Source organism: Cibotium barometz, chromosome 14 (genome assembly GCF_041138505.1).
Source record: "Cibotium barometz isolate CiBa-2024 chromosome 14, ASM4113850v1, whole genome shotgun sequence".
Classification (NCBI taxonomy): domain Eukaryota; kingdom Viridiplantae; phylum Streptophyta; class Polypodiopsida; order Cyatheales; family Cibotiaceae; genus Cibotium; species Cibotium barometz.
Window position 1 is genome coordinate 55,637,305 of NC_141059.1, and position 20,280 is coordinate 55,657,584.

General features: G+C 38.4%; 1 pseudogene; it reads left to right on the forward strand.

Annotated features, from left to right (window-relative positions):
- Positions 1-447: 447 nt before the first annotated feature.
- On the forward strand, positions 448-18,199 carry LOC147632222 (adenosylhomocysteinase 2 pseudogene; annotated as a pseudogene).
- The last annotated feature ends 2,081 nt before the right edge of the window (positions 18,200-20,280 follow it).

A 20,280-nucleotide genomic window follows, 5' to 3' on the forward strand; every position in this document is an offset into this window, starting at 1 on the left:
CTCATTCCTAATCTTCCACTCATTTTCCCACTCACCTCTGGGCATTCATCTCTTCCCTCAACTAGCCCCCCCACAGATTTTTCCTCATGAGCAAATACATGGTTTTTGTTTGCCATATATAAAACTGCTCCCCATGAAATTTGCTATCTCTTGTGTCGTGCTCATGATGATGATGTGAAGAGGGTCTTACCTCTTAATCCAATTTCAAGATTCAAGGGCATTGTCTACCCTTTTACAACGCAATCTGGTGTTTAGGTGGTGTTGATTACAATAGATTTATCAGCATAAATTCACCAGAAATTACATAAAACCAAGGGTAACAAATCTGTACTGAATGTTTGGAGTATCAAACCATCTTCGAATTGTAATATGAAGTTATAGGGATCTGTATCAGATACCCAATGGTTAATTTGAACCCTCGATTGCACCAAAATTTAGTGATTAGAAATGGGGGTAGAGTGTGCTACACGAGATCATCAAAGAAGAGCAGCAACAATTATGGTCACTGCAGAGAAGATTACAGGAGATTACAACAAGCAGAAGGAGACTGCAGGCAGTGATGTGCATGTGTTGTCGACAGGAGAAAAGGTAGAAGACCAAAATGAATAACAAGGCTCTAATACTATGTTAGATTTCATGGTGGATCAAATACGAGGATGAGCATAGTGGATTAAGCTTAACCATATACACCATTGAGTGATTAACAAATAAGCAAGATAATCAATAGATAAACAACATAATGATATAGTGGATTAAGCTTAACCATATACACCATTGAGTGATTAACAAATAAGCAAGATAATCAATAGATAAACAACATAATGATATAAAATGCACACAATTCATTTCCATTAGATCTTACCTCTTAAATAGGCACAAATACACAGATGATTACATCAATGACTGAGTATGAGAATCCACCTCAAAAATCATTGTCACCTTCCCATAATTCTCTCCTTGATTCTAGCTCTTTTAGCGGCTATATTCTCTCCTTTATGATCTCTTACCTACCAAATTCTCCATGAATGGCTTCTACCTACTTGGATCAATTCTTTTAATACTTTAATGCTTGGTGATTACACCTTTACTGCTTGGGTTGGTGATGAATTCTTTTAATACTTCACTACTTGGTGATTACACCTTTGACCTTTGCACATATTTCATCTAAGGTTATGCTTCATATATTATCCCTCATTCCCATGTATACATCAATTTTATCCAACACTCTTAAAGTAGTGTGCTCGAGCTCAGCCATTGAAAAGATCCCCATAATGGTATAGCTCAATCATTGAAAAGATACCCATAATTTTTGTAGCTTAGCCATTGGAAAGATCCCCACAATGATTATAGCTCACAAAGGGATCTCTCATGAATATATTTCTAGGGGTGCCTGAAATAGGCCATAACATTTTTTGCACCACCTCTAGGAAGCAATCCCTTGGATTTTTTCATTGTTTTTCTGTAAATCTATGCATAACCTATTATTCCCCACACTCTCTAATAGTGGATTCCCACATAAAGAGTTAGTTTGATGGAGATTTGTGGTGATTTTGCTCTCTTTTTTGTTATGAAAAGAATATGATTCAGCTTAACTTGTGTTTTTTTTTGTGTGTTTAGATTGGTTGTAATGGTTCATGTAGCATCCACATAGGTTAATCTATACTTAGAATATAACCTTTGCATTAAAAGTTTATATTTTTTAACATAGAGTTTAGATGCCAATTTTCCCATTTTTAATGAGTTTTTTGTTGCATAAAAGTGGATTAGAGTATTAGCATGCACTTAGTTAGCTTAGTCATTAAATTTTTTTACAACTCGTAATTTTCATTAAATACACTAATTGGATTAGGTTTTAATAAGAGAGTGATTAGTGAAGATAAAGAGTGAAAAAGCTTAAAAAATTAGATATTTTAATGTTTTTTTGACTAGTGTGAGCTTAGATTAGATGATTATCAGAGCATATAATGCATTTTAATGCAATAATGTACCAAATTAACCCAAAAAAACTCAAAAGTTAAAATTTAGCTCTCTTTGGCATAGTTATGCATAAGAGAAGACCCTATAATAAGGAACTTGAGTAATCTTTAATTGTTTGTTAATTTACACATAAGATAATGCACATGTCTTAGAAATTTAATGCTTAATCTAATGATATACTTAATTATATGACTTAATTAATAAGTAGTAGTTGATTAGAGTCTCTTAATCATCCCAAAAGAACAGAAACTTAGGGAAAGGGTTAATCTTGGATTATATCTTAATCATTTTTTTCACAACTCATTAGTGGCTAATGTGCATTCAATGAGAAGATGTCTAGTGAATTGGATAAGATCCAAATTTGGATATCATTTATGACATGGAGGGGTATAAGAGAGTGTCATGAAGTGTTAACTTTTACCTCCCACTTGCCTTTATGGAAAAACCTCCTATACTTACTAATTTGAAATTCAAAACCACCTCATCCTCTAAAAACCAGATTTAAAAGCCACTATAAGAACTCGAGAGAGAGAAAAGAAAAAAATGTTATTTTCTCTCTCTAGAATTCACGCGTCATTTTCTCTCTAGAAAGTTCCACATCGTTGAGAGATAATTATGCCCAAAAAAGTAACCCTATTTGTTGAGACCCCTACCCTCTCTGCGCATCAAACTCTGGAGTGCTAGCAGCGGAAATAGCAACCTTACATGGTGCAGGGCACAGAGCTTCCCACTCGGGGCCTCATCCCCATGAATGTCCGAGCAAGGGACTAGTCCGGCGGCTCTTCCAAAACCGAACTCGAAAAAAACTTTCCTGGCCCAGAAAGCATAGGCGATTCCTCCAGGAAAATATTTTAACGTAGTCAAGAGCCTTACTATCCTTTGTATTCCAACTAAACCCGCGGGTCACATGGCCAAATCAAGGGAGGAATTTGCACTTGGTTCATAGAGACCAACGCTTTTTTCCCCATCAAAAGAGCCATAGCCCGTTGATTCTTTTCCATAGAACAAGAAGTATCCCGTGACTTACTTCAACTATCGTTACTTTGAACATAATTGAACTTTATTATAGGAATCCATCGATCCAGCCTACAATCCCATGGGTTAGCCAACCACCTAACCACTGTATTGATGGAATCTTCTTTTAAAAATTTGGTTATGTTTTGTCTCCCGGGTACCAGGGAAAAGAGTTCCCAGGTCCCCTAGCCGGAACTCATGCAAAAATTAAATAGACACACCACTTACGCACCCAATATGAAATTGCCTTTTCTCATTCAACTATTTTCAAGACAGAATTGCAATAAAACCACAATGTTTCCATCATAATCCTCAGTATTCCAATTCCATGGTCCAAGTTCCAACTTTTCCAATTTCCAACCATAAAATCCAAATTCCAGTCATTCCTTTCCCCCTCAGTGTACCTATGGCATCATCGGCAACCCCAGAGCGTCCACCACCTAGTTAGTCCCTCTAGGCTCACCTAACTAGTACTTCACTCAGGGGCCATTTCATGATTCCTAACTCATAGTGCCTAGGAGTATAATCTCTTTTTTTTTTCATAAAATCCATATGGACTCTCCATTGAAGATCATCTAGATCAACCAACAAGATCCATTTACCAAAAAGGAGCCATGGACTCATCCGTTGAAGACCACCAAGGTCAGCCAACCAGATCCATGCTCGTGTTCAGAAAAACAAATCCAACTCAATGTTCCATTTCTTCCTCGACGCATGCGTGAGTATCCTGGGCCCGAGCATCGTATGGTCAGCACCCTCTAGACTCCTTCGCAGGTGACGTACCGCTTCACTCATAGGGCTGCTTCCTTGGCTCCTCATCCACCGTACCGAAAGCTCACCATTTTAAGCGAACTGAGGCTGGTCAAGACCACGGCCGACTTTGCCACGTGAGACGTCCTTCTTTGACTCTCCATCTAGATGTTGCAACCTTTTCCACTTAGGTCCACGACCTCATTCCATAAGATAGTCAAAATGCTTCCCCATCATTCTTGACACGTAAAATAATCTTTAAAAAACAGGTTTCACATACAAATTAGTTTTCAAACAAAATTTCATCTTTTCATATCTTTCCTCATCATTTCTCTTTGGATGCTATCTTTAACGATCCGCCAAGGTGAGTCATCCCATATTCCTGATTTCACATCATTCCATGTCATTTCTTCACACATCACTCCACATCACTTCACATCATTCCACACATCACCCCACATCACGCAGATTTCTACAAACACGATGGTCTCTTTTTGCTTTGAGCGAATCAAGTTTGATTTATCAACTTTCCTTGATCTAGTTTTTATCAAAAAATTTATTCCACAATCAACCAAATTAAGAGTACAGTTACTCTACTTTTCATACAGACAGAACTTTCTAAGTCTCGGCCATTACTTGGCTTAGTTAAAGACAACTTTATTCTCGACTCAATTCAATTAAGTCTAAATTTCCATTCACTTTTTGAATCCTCGATCCTTTCAAGAATTCCAGAATCCTTTTCCAAGGAATCTAGGAATAAGTCAGGGCTTGTATAGCCGGGTGGAGATGTTAGCAAGGTGTGGAGTCGACTCTGGCAACCCTCATGCCACTGGGTAATTGAAGAGGGAAGAAGAAAATACACTAAAATGAAAATTACACTAGCATGGAAATACTCTAAGATGAAAATACAAAGGAATGTGGCTCTATTCACCAACCAAGCCAATTAGGATCTAGAGGCTTCCAGCTTCAGTTTGATCCAATTTAGATAAGTTTTGGACTAGTTATGTCCACTTTTTGATCTAGTTTGGAAGAGGAGAGATGAGAATGAAATATCTAGTCACTTTATGTATTTTTTGAATAAATGTGATTTCTAGGCGCCTCCTTGAAGTGGGGTTATCTCTCTCCTAAGGTGTCAAAATTCACATTTTTATACTACTTAAGTACCAGTACTAGTCAACTCTTCATCTTATGTAAAAATTTACTCATTGGACCTTAATCCATAATTTTCTGAAAACATGTACCCCTAGGGTAAACTGTCTAGTGCACATATTCAATTAATTTCTAATGCACATTGGAAAACTCTTTTTAAACTGTCTAGTGCACATATTCAATTAATTTCTAATGCACATTGGAAAACTCTTTTTAAACTTCTGTTTCAGGGGAATTCATCTTAAAATTAAAGGATAACTTTGTATCCAAAAATATCTCAAAACTGTATTACCTCTCTCTAGACCAAAACAAGGTCAATCTATATCTTTTTCCATTCTAAAAGGGGGGATGATTACAAGAGACTGAAGGGGAGATTCTTACATCTTTACATCATCAAAAGTTGGAGGGAGGAATTTTACATCCTACCCCACTTAAAAAAACGCGAGATGCCCTCATCTTGCAAAACTGGGGGTAATCTTGGTAAAAATTATCTTCTATTCGAATCCAAACGGAGTTAAACTTTAGATCCAACTAATTCTAGGGTTCCTTAAGGTTTGGTCAACCCTCTCAGAATCCTGGGATAAAGATCCCTTCTATAAGAAGAAACATATAGAACTTATTATCAGAAAATAGATCATTCATATCCTTAACACAATAATGGTCCATCAGACCAGTAATTTCCTATTAACATCTGAACATTCCCCACGGGAATTTCAATTATACAGGTTCTCAATTTGTCATTCCACAATTGGGTCTACTGGGCCAAAGGTCAAGCTGCAAACAATTTGTCAACTGCACGATCCACTAATCTTATAATGATCTGCTGAAAGTCTTGATCATCTTCCAAGTTACTAACGTCATCACTGGAATTCTCTCTATTCATCATCATCATCATCATGACTTATTTAACTCATCTACTTTCAACCAGAATTCAAAAATCAGCATCAATCCATCAATTTTCAACCAGAATTCTAAAATCATATAAATCGGCATTCGAAAAATCAAATCATCATCTAGGATAGCATTTTTGCTCATAACTTCAAGGTCTTAGATTCACTCGTATATATTGTCAGTATAGAGCTACGGTTATACCCACGGTATATACAGGTTTTTATGGCCCTTGGTGTTATAAGGCAAATGCCATCATATCTAGGCCTCAAGCAAGTCGGGGATTCCACACAAATGCAGTACTTCTATCTAAAAACCCAATTTCTAATTTATGAATTTCCATTCTGAATATCAACTCGTACGAATTTCAACACACAATTACAATCTCACTGGTAACTCATAAATTTTTGACATTTCTTGCTTCTTGGTTTATCAACTTCAACCAAATGCTTTGATACACCAGCTCTGAGACCCCTCCCTCTCTGCGCATCGAACTCTAGAGTGCTAACAGTGGAAGTAGCAACCTTATGTGCAGGGCAGAGCTTCCCACTTGGGGCCTCGCCTACGAATGTCTGGGCAAGGGACTAGCCCGGCGGCTCTTCCAAAACCGAACCCGAAAAAAACTTTCCTTGCCCAGAAAGCATAGGCGATTCCTACAGGAAAATCTTCTAATGTAGTCAAGAGCCTTACTATCCTTTGTATTCCGACCAAACCCACGGGTCACATGGCCGAATCAAGGGAGGAACTGGCACTTAGTTCATAAAGACCAATGCTTTTTTCCCCATCAAAAGAGGTACAGCTCGTTGATTCTTTTCCATAGAACAAGAATTATCCCGTGACTTACTTCAACTATGGTTACTTTGAACAGAATTGAACTTTATTATATGAATCCATCGATCCAGCCTAACCTCATCCAATCCCATGGGTTAGCCAACCGCCCAACCAACCACTGTATTGATGGGATCCTCCTTTAAAAATTTGGTTATGTTTTGTCCCGGATACCAGGAAAAAGAGTTCCTAGGCCCCCTAGCCGGCACTCATGCAAAAATTAAATAGACACACCACTTACGCACCCAATATGAAATTGCCTTTTCTCATTCAACTATTTTCAAGACAGAATTGCCTTTTCTTATTCAACTATTTTCAAGACAGAATTGCCTTTTCTCATTCAACTATTTTCAAGACAGAATTGCCTTTTCTCATTCAACTATTTTCAAGACAGAATTACCTTTTCTCATTCAACTATTTTCAAGACAGAATTGCCTTTTCTCATTCAACTATTTTCAAGACAGAATTGCCTTTTCTCATTCAACTATTTTCAAGACAGAATTGCAATAAAACCACAGTGTTTCCATCATAATCCCCTCAATATTCCAGTTCCAGGGTCCAAGTTCCAACTTTTCCAATTTCCAACCATAAAATCCAAATTCCAGTCATTCCTTCCTCAGCGTACCTATGGCATCATCGGCAACCCCAGAGCGTCCACCACCTAGTCAGTCCCTCTAGGCTCACTTAGTACTTCACTCAGGGGCCATTTCATGATTCCTAACTCATAGTACCCCCAGGAGTATAATCTCTTTTTTTTTCTTCATAAAATCCATATGGACTCTCCGTTGAAGATTAGCTAGATCAACCAACAAGATCGATTTACCAAAAAGGAGCCATGGACTCATCCGTTGAAGACTAGCAAGGTCAACCAACCAGATCCATGTCCGTGTTCAGAAAACAACTCCAACTCAATGTTCCATTACTTCCTTGATGCACAAGTGGGTATCCTGGGCAACCCAGAGCCGAGCACCGTATGGTCAGCACCCTCTAGGCTCCTTTGCATGACCTACCGCTTCACTCATAGGCCGCTTCCTTGGCCCCTCATCCACCGTTACTGGAAGCTCACCATTTTAACTGAACCGAGGCTAGTCAAGACCTCGACCGACCTTGCCATGCGAGATGTCCTTCTTTGACTCTCCATTTGGCTGTTGAAACCTTTTCCACTTAGGTCGATGACCTCATTCCATAAGATAGTCAAAATGCTTCCCCAGCATTCTTGATGTAAAACAATCTTTAAAAAATAGGTTTCACATGCAAATACAGTTTCCAAACAAAATTTCATCTTTCCATATCTTTCCTCATCATTTCTCTTTGGATTCTCTCTTAACAATCTGCCAGGATGAGTCATCCCATATTCCTGATTTCACATCATTCCATGTCATTTCACATCATTTCATTTCATTCCACATCACTCCACATCATTCCACACTTTCCACATCACTCCACATCATTTCACACTTTCCACATCATTCCACATATCACACTCCACATCATTCCACACATCACTCCACATCGCTCTACATCATTCCACACATTCCACATCATTCCACACATCACTCCACATCACTCCACATCATTCCACACATTCCACATCACCCCACATCATTCCCCACGTTCCACACATCGCTCTACATCATTCCCCACGTTCCACACATCGCTTCACATCATTCCACACATCACTCCACATCACTTCACATCATTCCACACATCACCCCACATCACTCCGATTTTTACAAACAAGAGGGTCTCTTTTCGCTTTGAGCGAATTAGGTTTGATTTTTAACTTTCCTTGATCTAGTTATTAGAATTTTTGTTTCATAATCAACCAGGTTAAGAATATAGTTATTAGAATTTTTGTTTCATAATCAACCAGGTTAAGAATATAGTTACTCTACTTTTCATACAGACAGAACTTTCTAAGTCTTGGCCATTACTTGGCTTAGTTAAAGATAACTTTATTCTCGACTCAATTCGATTAAGTCTAAATTTTCATTCACTTTTGGATCCTCGATCCTTTCAAGAATTCCAGAATCCTTTTCCAGGAAATCTAAGAATAAGGCAGTCTTCACAAGTATTTACATTCATCCAACTAAGCATGTTTCTAGTCTTTTTCTGGGAAATCCTTTTCCCGTTCAAAATGTACCCAAGATTCTATTTTTTGAGAATCTAGACGTATACTTTATAATTCCAAAAGTTAAATATGTTCATGATTCCTCTTTCTGATTAAAAATTTATCCATCTTTTCTCGATGTATTCTTATTAATATTTTCACATTCTTTTCTTGATTTTTCCAAAATAAAATATCATAAAAAATTCCTCATTTAGCATAAAATTATGCACACATACTAATTCATTTTTATCTAAATGAATTATATTCATAATCCCATTTAAAAATTAGAGAAGAATTGTACATAACCTTCTCGTAATTTCTAAAATGAATAATGCTCAAAACTTCACTTTTGGCATAAAATTTATTATGCATAAATTTAAATTCATTTTCTAATGATAAAATTTTTACCATAGTTTCCCTGCATTTTCTATGAAATGAGAATGCTCAAAACTCCACTTTTAGCATAAAATTTAATTTATGCATAAACCTTCATCTCTAGCTTGATAAGCTTAGAGTTTTAGGGTAAGAAATGAGATTAGAAATAAGATTTAACCTTCCAGGAAGAATTTAACCATAATAAGTGAGTATTCCTTCATAAAGAGTGAATATAAATCATAAACAATACACTTAAGCATAGGAGATTAATATGACTTTATCTAAACAACCACATAAATCAAGAATGGCATGGTTTTAAGAAGAAACCATGAAATAAAATGCTTCCCAAGCATGTAGAGAGCTTGGGAAGAAGATTAACATCTAAAGAGAGAATAAACATCATTGTTTAGGCTTGGTGTGCTTGATTCTTTACCTTGCAAGAAGATGTGTAGCCCTCAAGGAAGAGGCTTGGCCACCAAGAGAAGAGGGTAATCTTCAAGAGAAGAAGAGGTTTAGGGGAGCAGCACCAAGGCTTCACAATGGAGAGGCAAGGAAGAGGGAAGAAGAAAATACACTAAAATAAAAATTACACTAGCACATAGAAATACTCTAAGATGAAAATACAAAGGAATGTGACTCTATTTATAGGTGAGGGAGGCCACCAACCAAGTCAACTTGGATCTAGAGCCTTCCAGCTTCAGTTTGATCCAATTTGGACAAGTTTTGGACTAGTTATGTCCACTTTTTGATCTAGTTTGGAAGAGGAGAGAGAAGAGATGAAATGACTAGCCACTTTATGTATTTTTTGAATAAATGTGATTTCTAGGCACCTCCTTGAAGTGGGGTTCTCTCTCCTGATGAGTGTCAAAATTCACATTTTTATACTACTTCCCTCTTCTTGCTTGCTTGCATGCTATTATGTTATTAGTTACTTGATGGATGTTTGTTTAGATAGGTGTGATTATAGGTTTCCCTCTTTCATTATCTTCTTCTTTTCTTCTCTTTTGTGAGACAGAACCATCGCGCAAGAAGGACCATCTCTTCTTGCCTCCATCTAGGCATTGAGATCTATACCTTTACTTCTTTATAGTAAAGGAGCATTCCGATGTGACAAGGCCAAGAGATAGGGGATGCATTATCTAAAGCCTCATCATTGACAAAGGGTGCCTAGCCAACACGTTCTAGAGTCCTAGTTAAGGACATGAGCATGGACTAGAGAATCTACTGAACCATTTAGGCCAACGTTGGTGGCAGGGGAAACCCCAAGGGTAACATCCCCCAACTAGCATGTTAAGCAGGACACCCACATCTATTAGCACAAAGAGATGTGGTTCGAAACCATACAAGTATAGAGTGTCCAATGATAAGACCTAGATGGCAATAGTATTGTGCTTATTTGCTAACACTATGGGAACCATGACATAGCTCATTATTAGTACCAAGGAAATTGGACACCTCAACCTATACTCCCAATGTCGAAGTAACCACTAGCCCTACCGCCCATACTAAGTGCTTCTCAATCGATGCATTATCCAGTGACCAATTATTAAAACCCTATATTGAGAGATATATATAGACTGTCACTAATGCCATACCCACCTCTAGTATTACCACCCCAACCGGTTTCTCCTTGAACCACCACTTATACACAATAGTATTACCACCCCAACCAATTTATCCTCGAATCATACCTATACAATAGTACTCAATGTGACCAACAAAATCCAAGAGTCTAGAATGGGAGAGCTATGAGTCATATATGAGCAATATGATTCATATGGATATCCAGAGCACCTCCCAGTCATATGAGCAATGGAATCTGAGAGTGCAAAATAGGAGAGCTATGAGTCATATGAGCAATATAATTTATATGAGTCATATTATTTTGCACTCTCAGATTATACTCATAGTCATTGATTATACCTCTTTATTCAAATCCATGGTGCAACAAAGAGTGAGGGACCACAATAATATGGCACACAAGCTATCCCTTTAGTGTTTCCATTATAATGGCCTACAGTATGTTGCTAAGTGTCATTATAGAACCGTCACACCTAGTGCCCCAACTCCATCATTGAATCTAGTGCCAAACCCTAGTGTCACTCCAAATAGAGACATATGTTACAAGTGTCGATTTGAGAACATGCTTTCAAGGATTTTCCCAATAGAGTGATCATCACCCCAGTGGTGGCTGGAGTATCAATCACATCAAGGAGCCTTAACTTATTAATTGTACAAGTTGGACTTATTCATATAGTCCCCCTTAATGCTATATTACAAGGCTTGATGGTAGTTGACATCCAAGGTAACCAAGAAGCAAAAAGCTAAAGCTTTGACCTCAAAGCCAACAGCCCAAGAACTAGAGGTGCAAGCTTCAAAGGCTACATCAGCCCCCAAAAATGCTAATGAACCAGACCTAGAGGTCCAAAAGAAGAAGACCTCAAAGAGCTCATGAAAATGCAATGCACGATCAACCATCAAGGGCAATGATATCGTAACCATCAAGAGTTGTTCGGATGATAACTTTGAAGCTATCTCCCTTGTAAAGACAACAAGAAATTTAAACCATCTCTTCCCAAAGAGAAGAAATCGATTGACTATAAAAACCTTCCAAAGAAACTCAAAGATTAGCCTACCTGCTATATGCACATTATGTGTGCATATACTAGGAGGCTAACCCACATTAGGCTTGTGAGCATGGGAGCATGGGAACAAGCTCTAGTGGAGCATGGGTTAGGACTAAAGGGTTAAGGATAGGGTTAGGTATCCAAGGGTCACACATGGGAGATGGAGAGTCAAGAGTCACTCGAGGGCCCTCCTATAAAATAGGGACATAGGGCACACTCAAGGGGGGGCTTAGGCTATGGTCTCTTGATGTTATCTTGAGGCTAGGTTATGTTATATTCTCTTGTTTAAAGGATTATATCTACTCACCTACCATTTCACACTATAGCTACATGCTATTGGATTGGAGTTATACCTCTTGATGTTATGGGACATCAAGGTAAAGGTATGATGTACTTCATTATAATTCATGTGTGCATCCCTTCGGGGTGGTCGGGTGGATTAGTTTATGCCTGATTTATGCATGTTTATGCATAACAATTATCTAGAGAGATCTTAGGGTTTTAATAGTGGTATCAAAGCAATCTCTAGTTAATTGCTGTTATTTTTTTCTTTTTTTTGTAAATTTTGGCATTTTTTGAAGTAAATTTTAATATTTACTAAATAAAAATATTATTTTATTGATTTGTGTTGATGATTTGCACACGGATCATCGATATGGCGGTTGGAACGCATATTACCACTATTCAATGGACGAATCGATGTTGCGAGGGAATTCTGTGAGTTTAATGCTATTTTTTCTATTTTTTATGGTTTAAAATAAGCATTAATGGAAAGTTTTACCAAAATAACACATATTTTATTGTGGATATTTTTGGTAGAATGGATTCCCTAAATTTTAATAAATTTTAGGAGTTTTTTTCTTATTTTTTAGAAATTTTTTGAGCATTTTTATGGTTAAAAATGTATTTTTTATGCATTTTTGCGAGTTTTGCGAGTTTTCTACGGATATTCTATCCATTTTCTGCCAATTTTCTGCTAAAATGCAGTAGGGGCAGCATGTTGATGCATGAAATGCTCTCCCGTGTGCGTGGGATCCTCTTCGTCTCTCAAATCTGAATTTTCTCTTCTATTTTCCTCCCACCTGTGAAAACACCTCTTAGTTGGCATAATTTGATTAAACTTTAATCATAATTAATATTATTGATTATGATTGATTTTTTTAAATCCAATGTTAACCTCTCTGATTAATAGAGAAGAGAGAAGAGAAGGAAGAGGTGGAGAGTGAAGTTTAATTTGGAGAAGAAGGAGAGAGGAGAGTGGAGAGGGAGACCCTTCTCCCTCTCTCTCAATTCTGCGTGCACGCGCCGGGGGGGGGGGGGGGGGGGGGACTGTGTAGCAGCCGTGCCAGGCAAAAATCGCCCCCCCTTGATATTTTTTTTAAAGCTTTTGTATAAAGCTTAATTAAGCTTTATTTAAACTTTTTTAATTAAAAAAGTGTTTTTTAATTAAAAAAAAGTGTTTTCTTTAATTCCAAAAAAATATTTTCAAAAAAGCTTGAAAAAGATAGAGGAAATTTGACATTTGAGGAAAAAAAATCTCCAGAAATTTATGAATTTATCTTCTTGAAATCCTTTGGCTTTCCGCATTCCCGAGAAACCTGTTGGCTTTCTGAATTCTGGAAAATCTTTTGACCTTTTCGGATTCTGGAAACTTTTGACCTTTCACACTCTGATTTTGTTTGTCTTTTCATTTTCTCGAAACTGTTGGCTTTCTGTATTCCGGGAAAACCATTTGGATTCTGAAATTTTTGACTGTTCGTATTCTTATGCGTTTGAGGTAAATTTTTGACTGTTCGTATTCTTATGCGTTTGAGGTAAATTAAAATTTTCAAAAATTTCTAAAAATTGGTGGAAAAATAGACAAAGGTTATTTTAAATTTCTGGAAAATGTGGGGTTGGTGTTCGGCATGTGGTGTGTCCATTCGGGCGCCCGTGACCATTCAAATTCCTTTAAAAATATATTTTTTGACCCAAAAAAATAGAAAATCCATTAAAATTATAAATTTTCATTGGATTTGAGAATTGTCGGGCAGAATTGGAAATTTCATGAACGATGGGATTCTCAGGAAAAATTATGAATATTCAAGAAATTATTTTTTAGAAATCTTAAAAATTGGTATTTTTAAAATATTAATGGTATTTTGGTAAAATTAATTGCTAAAAATTTTCTACAAAAATATAGGTTTGGAATGCCATAAGATAGGTTTGGTGGAATTTAAAATTATCATATTTTTAGGCCCTATAAAATTTAGAAAAAATCATGATAATCCTTTTTCTCAAGAATTTAATATTTTCGAGGGATATTTAATGTTGAAGTACATTTTCTCATGCTGACATTAGATTGATGCGGGTTATTCGCATATTATTAATACGATTGTACCTCGTATTAGTATTTATTTCTGTTTGGATTAATTCTAAATGATGTTTTCATGATTTTTTACCATTGTTTAGCCATTTTTTGGACATGTTCCTTAATTTCTTTTGATGGCTATAATTTGCGTTCAAAGTGTGTTTCACCTTTGACACTTTTCCATGATAATTTATTTTGCACTTGTTTAAGTGCGGTCTATGCTTAATTTTCTAAGCCTAAGACAAATTCTATCATGGGTTAGTTGATCGGTTTGTTTTGGTGGATTTTATTGGATGTTTTCCAATTTTTATATAGACTCATCAGGTTTTACCTAGATCACTTGTGTCTAGGGGTTTTTTATTGAGTGTTACACACATGTGTTTCACTTGCTTACTTTGGAGTTTTGCTTGAACGACACCACATTCGTATACTCCGGATTAGTTTTAATGATTCTTTTGGCATGATTAATGACCATTAGATGGCATGCATTGATTTTTATGATCAACTATGGTTTTCATGGATTTGAGGAGCTTCTATGCTTTTATCCATGGTTTTATTGGGATCTTTTGATCTTTTGGATAATATCATGTGCTTTGAAGGTAGCATTTGCCTTCGTTTTTTGCACATAATTTTGGACTATGTTCCTTGTACTTTTGTACATATTCCAACTTAGATACCTAGTTGCTTATATGTCTAGGTGAATTGTTATTTTCTACCCTAACTTTATTGAGTTTATTGGGTAGTTATCATTAGAAAGGCGCCAATAATTCAAAAAAATTTTCTAATGATGTACTCCGAAAGAGTTATTCCTTGATGTGGTCTCAGGAATACAGAGACAGGTTTTAGTATGTGAAAATCTAGGATAAGGCCAAAAAGTGTTCAAATCCCCTTCAAAATGGTTACTGTACACTTGGATAGGGGCACACCGATAGGGGCACACCGAACCTATCAACATCCCAAGCTTCATCCTCCACTTATAAGCCACCACCTCAAGTAACCTCTCACCTCGTTGTGTTGTCAGCCACCCCCTCAAACCATTATGGAGATCCAAACCCTCTCACTAGTGAAAACAAAGACCACCCCCCAAATCTCAACCTCATAAATCCTTTAGGGAGGTCACCAAAATTAATGGGCACCCACAAGATTATCCTAGCAAGCCAAGAAAAGTACGATACCCATGCAAGGACTTGGCAAACCATTAGCGGAGATCCACCGAGTGAAAGTCTCACGTAACAATGTTCTACTCAAACCTTGAGCTGCCCTGTTGGATCCCTGTCAAGCTGCTAAGATCCCATGGCTTCTATGAAGGAAACCTCTCTATTTGGGTTCTAGAATCCTTATCGTTCGCACGACCCCAGAAGCCAAAAAGATCTAAGCAACGGCCTCAGTTCTTCCTAATACCACTTGATAAGTCTATGCTTTATTGGATCCTGAAAAAATTGTTAGATGCATAAGGATTTCTATTTGGGTGTCAAGAGATCAAAGAAAACCATTGCCTTGAACCCCCACAAAACGCACCCTTAAATGTCAAATAGTGGGTGTGGAGACCCAAAGCCATGTCTATGTGATGCCAACTCCAAAGCTTCAGTAAGAATGGAGAGTAGTGGCTTCCACATTGACTCTTGTGCTGACATCACCTTTAGAAAAGTTGGAAGAGCCCAAGGACTCTAAGCTAGAACAGAGAGTAGTGGCTTCCACATTGCCTCTTGTGCCAACATCACCTTTAGAAAATCTGGAAGAGGCCGTGGACTCTAAATAACAAGAGGCAACACCTTGATCCTAGTGGCATGAGCCGTCCTTGTTTCCATCAAAGAAGAGCCGCCCATGGTTCCAAACCCCAAAGAGCATTGAGCACACACTTTTAGGGATCCATTCAGTAACCCTAATGCTTAAAAGGATCACCATGATCCCACAATACCTATGTGTGCCACGCCACCACACCATCTTGCAAGCTAGAACTGGAACTGGAAAGACACACCTCAGTCAAGTGTACCAGAGCAAAGCTTGCCGCGGTGGTGTCTAAGCTTTTGTTCGTGGATGGGCAAGTGACTCTACACCCTCACTCATTGCACCTCTAGAATTTTCACAATAAGCATCAAAGCCTAACTTACATATGTAACATAGCCTCTCCACATAATTATACTCGCTACCTTCACTGCCGAGAATAATTAAAAAAACACAAATATCTAAAAACATATCAAAATAATGAAAAAAAAAGTCCAAATTGGTGAGCTTAGAAGTTCAATCTCCCGATGGTGATTTAAAGTTAGATCGTGATGATTTGAGGGGTATGGTGATTTATAAAGTTTAATTGATAATTCAAAGGTAACAATCAAAGGGAGAGATCGGTGTGGTCAGATCATGATTTAAGAAGTAGAATCAATGATTAGATGTTGAATCGTCTGGAAAATGGATCATCTAAGAGTCAAATTGCCACCATCCAAGAATCAACGATCAAAGATTTGAATCATCTAGAAAGTGAAAGATCACCATGATCTCAGAATCAACGATTAAAGATTTCGAGTCATCTGGAAAGTGAGATCATCTAGGAATCGAATCATCACAATCTAAGAATTGGCGATCAAAGATGTCAAATCATTAGGGAAGTGCAATCAACGATCATGTTTCTTGGATCATGATTTATGATGGCATGGCACCTAGATTGCATTCATGGATGGTCTATGTAGATAGCATGCATACCTTAGTCTCACATCTCAGACCTCACGCCTCGTGCCTAGAGAGAGAGATCCCTAACCTCATAATTGGAGAGATAGAAACCTAGCCTCACATCTCATGCCTCCTCATACCTCACACATGGAGAGAGAGAACCCTAGCCTCATGTCTTACACCTCATGCCTCACACGTGGAGGGTGAGAACCCTAGCCTCACGCCTCATGCTTGGAGATAGAGAAAGAAAAAAAAATCTTCCCCTGCTGCCCTACGTCCCCATCTCGACCACTCATGCCCCCCATGCCCATAGCACAGGCCTAACCCACCTACACTGGCACAACAGGCCTAGTCCGCTATGCCATAGCACATGCCTAACCCACCTACACTGGCACAACAGGCCTAGTCCGCTATGCCATGCTTTCCTTTCTGCTCCACACAAATTAGCTCTATGCTACTCAGATCAAACCTCTCTATCTCCCTCTCTCTCTTTCGCCATAGCAAGTGGGCTAAGAGGTCCTGTGTAAAAAGTGAACCAGGCTAGAGACACGATTTAAGTTTGGCGCATGTGCAGTTCTACCCCTTCCAATTTGTATTGAAGAAATGTAGCTTCCTATGTAAAAGAGAGCCAAGTGGTTTGAGTATAAGGTGAATGAAATATCACAAGCTAACATTGACCGCCTGGAAATTAAATTTATTGAGGTTGAAATGCTTAGTCTCATGTCTTGACATGCTAAGATTGGTCCCTCTCAACCTTTGAAGGGAGCCCACATCACTGGATCTCTACACATGCTTTTTCAAACTATTATTCTGCTCGAGACCCTAACTGCCCTTGGTGCAAAGGTTCACTGGTGCTCTTGCCATATCTTCTCTACCTCTAGGACCATCTTGTTACTGCCATTGCTCATGGTAGTGCCTCCATCTTTTCTTGGAAGGGAGAAACCCTACAGGAATATTCATGGTGATGCACTGAGAGAGCCCTTGAATGGGGCCCATGTGGTATTGATGATGGTGGTGATGCCACTCTCCTCATCCATGAGGGTGCATAGGCAGAATAAGCTTTTGCCAAGGTTGGTACTCTTTTGGATCCTACTTCACTTGAAAAATCGAAGTTTCAAGTGGTTATTTCCATCATCTTGGAGGGCATCAAAGCAAGATCCCATGAATTATCGAGGGGAAAGATAAAATTATTGATGTGTGAGAGGAGATAACTACTAGGGTGCACCGCCTCTACCAAATGTGAATCTTCGCTCTATCATGTCCATTAATGTGCATAACTCAGTGACCATGCATAAGTTTGATAACCTCTATGGATATTTTCACTCTCTGCCTAATGGGCTCATGAGGGCCACTAATGTCATGATGATAGCTACTAGTATAGCGGGTGTTGTTTGTGGCCATGGTGATGTTAGCAAGGCTTATGCTATTGCTATGAGCTACAAGGGCATGAGTGAATGTTATTGAGATGGATACCATATGCACTTTGTAAAGCCTTGATGGAAGGGCTTGTGCTATTGCTATGAGCTACAAGGGCATGAGTGAATGTTATTGAGATGGATACCATATGCACTTTGTAAAGCCTTGATGGAAGGGCTTCCTGCCTTAACTCTCAAAGATATTGTCGATCTTGTTGTGACATCCTTGTCAGTACTACTAGTCACAAGAACATTATCATGGTAAGCCACATGGAGATGAAAAATAATGGTCAAAAGAACATTATCTTGGTAAGCCACATAAAGGAGATGAAAAATAATGGTCAAAAGAACATTATCTTGGTAAGCCGCATAAAGGAGATGAAAAATAATGGTCAAAAGAACATTCACTCTCTGCCTAATGGGCTCATAAGGGCCACTAATGTCATGATGATAGAGCTGGTAGTACAGCGGGTGTTGTTTGTGGCCATGGTGATGCTAGCAAGGCTTATGCTACTAGTAATATGAGCTGCAAGGGCATGAGTGAATGTTATTGAGATGGATACCATATGCACTTTGTAAAGCCTTGATGGAAGGGCTTCCTGCCTTGACTCTCAAAGATATTGTCGATCTTGTTGTGACATCTTACTACTACTAGTCACACAAGAACATTATCATGGTAAGCCACATGGAGATGAAAAATAATGGTCAAAAGAACATTATCTTGGTAAGCCGCATAAAGGAGATGAAAAATAATGGTCAAAAGAACATTATCTTGGTAAGCCGCATAAAGGAGATGAAAAATACTACCCTTGTGTGTAATATTGGCCACTTCACCTAATGACATTGACTTGCATGAATTGGAGACCTTTCTTGGAGTAAAGCCTCACACTAGCCAAGTGACCAATCAGGACAATCAAAGGAAATAAAGTCTCACAAAAGTATGCCAAAAAAGTGTATGTTCTTCTCAAGCAAGTGGATGCAACATGAACCACCATCCAGCCGCTACGCCACCACCGTCAGCATGATAGATAACCTCACCAACTAGCTTCCTTACAAAGCTATTAACAAAGCTCCAAGCTTGATAAAGAGACCAAGATACTAGCCCATCAACCCCAAAGCTAGACAAAAGAAATCACATTGGAAACTTCAAATGAATCAACACACCCCAATGCTATCCAAAGCAATCCCACCGGTAACTTCAAAAGAATCAAGACACCCACAACATTTGCACACAAACCTCAAAGCTGGTGCAACTATAAGCCACCACTCGACAACACCTTGGACCACACACCAAGTTGGCCCTAGCTTCTCTAATATCAACCTCGCTCTTCAAGCCAAGCAACCAACGTCCCAACCAGGCCATTGGCATACCTGCAAGGCACCAAACAAAACAACTATAAGCCACCACTTGGCAACACCTTTAATCACACCAAGTTGGCCTTGGCTTCTCTAACATCAACTCAGCTCTTCAAGCCAAGCAACTAATATCCCAACCACGCCATCAACATTTTCGTAAGGCAGTAGACAAAGCAACATTATCATTGTCCTACCAATATAAGCTACCTCATCTCTTTGTCATTCTAAGCATTGGATGTCGAAAACTTGGCAACAACACACCCACGATGTCAACACACCAACCTCAAAGCCACTTGGTCTCTTTAGCAAAACAACATCATCACCGACCTACCAATGTAAGTCACTTGGTCTCTTTAGCACCATTCTTGCCAATTTATTCCAAGCATCGAACACAACCTAGCAAAGCTAAAAGCTAGCTAGAAAGACAACTAAGCACCGACACACCCACCTTGATGCCGATATTAATACCAAGAAGCCACCAACATGAACAAGACCTAAATTGGCCCACTATTAGCACTCTGACAAGCATCATTCAATGCAATGTTGACATCCACATCTTCTTGCCAAACTGGTAAGTGTAGGTAATCCCTTCACCCTCTCGCTTACTTTGGCTCCCCCACCATTGAGTGGGTAGAGTGCTCCCCACCATGGAGGGTAAATCTAGTATAGCTAGGATTGTTTACAGGGTAAATCTAGTATAGCTAGGATTGTTTACAGGTACATCGTGTGAATAATCAATTGCCAAACCACAAATCTCACCACCAAGCTTCTACT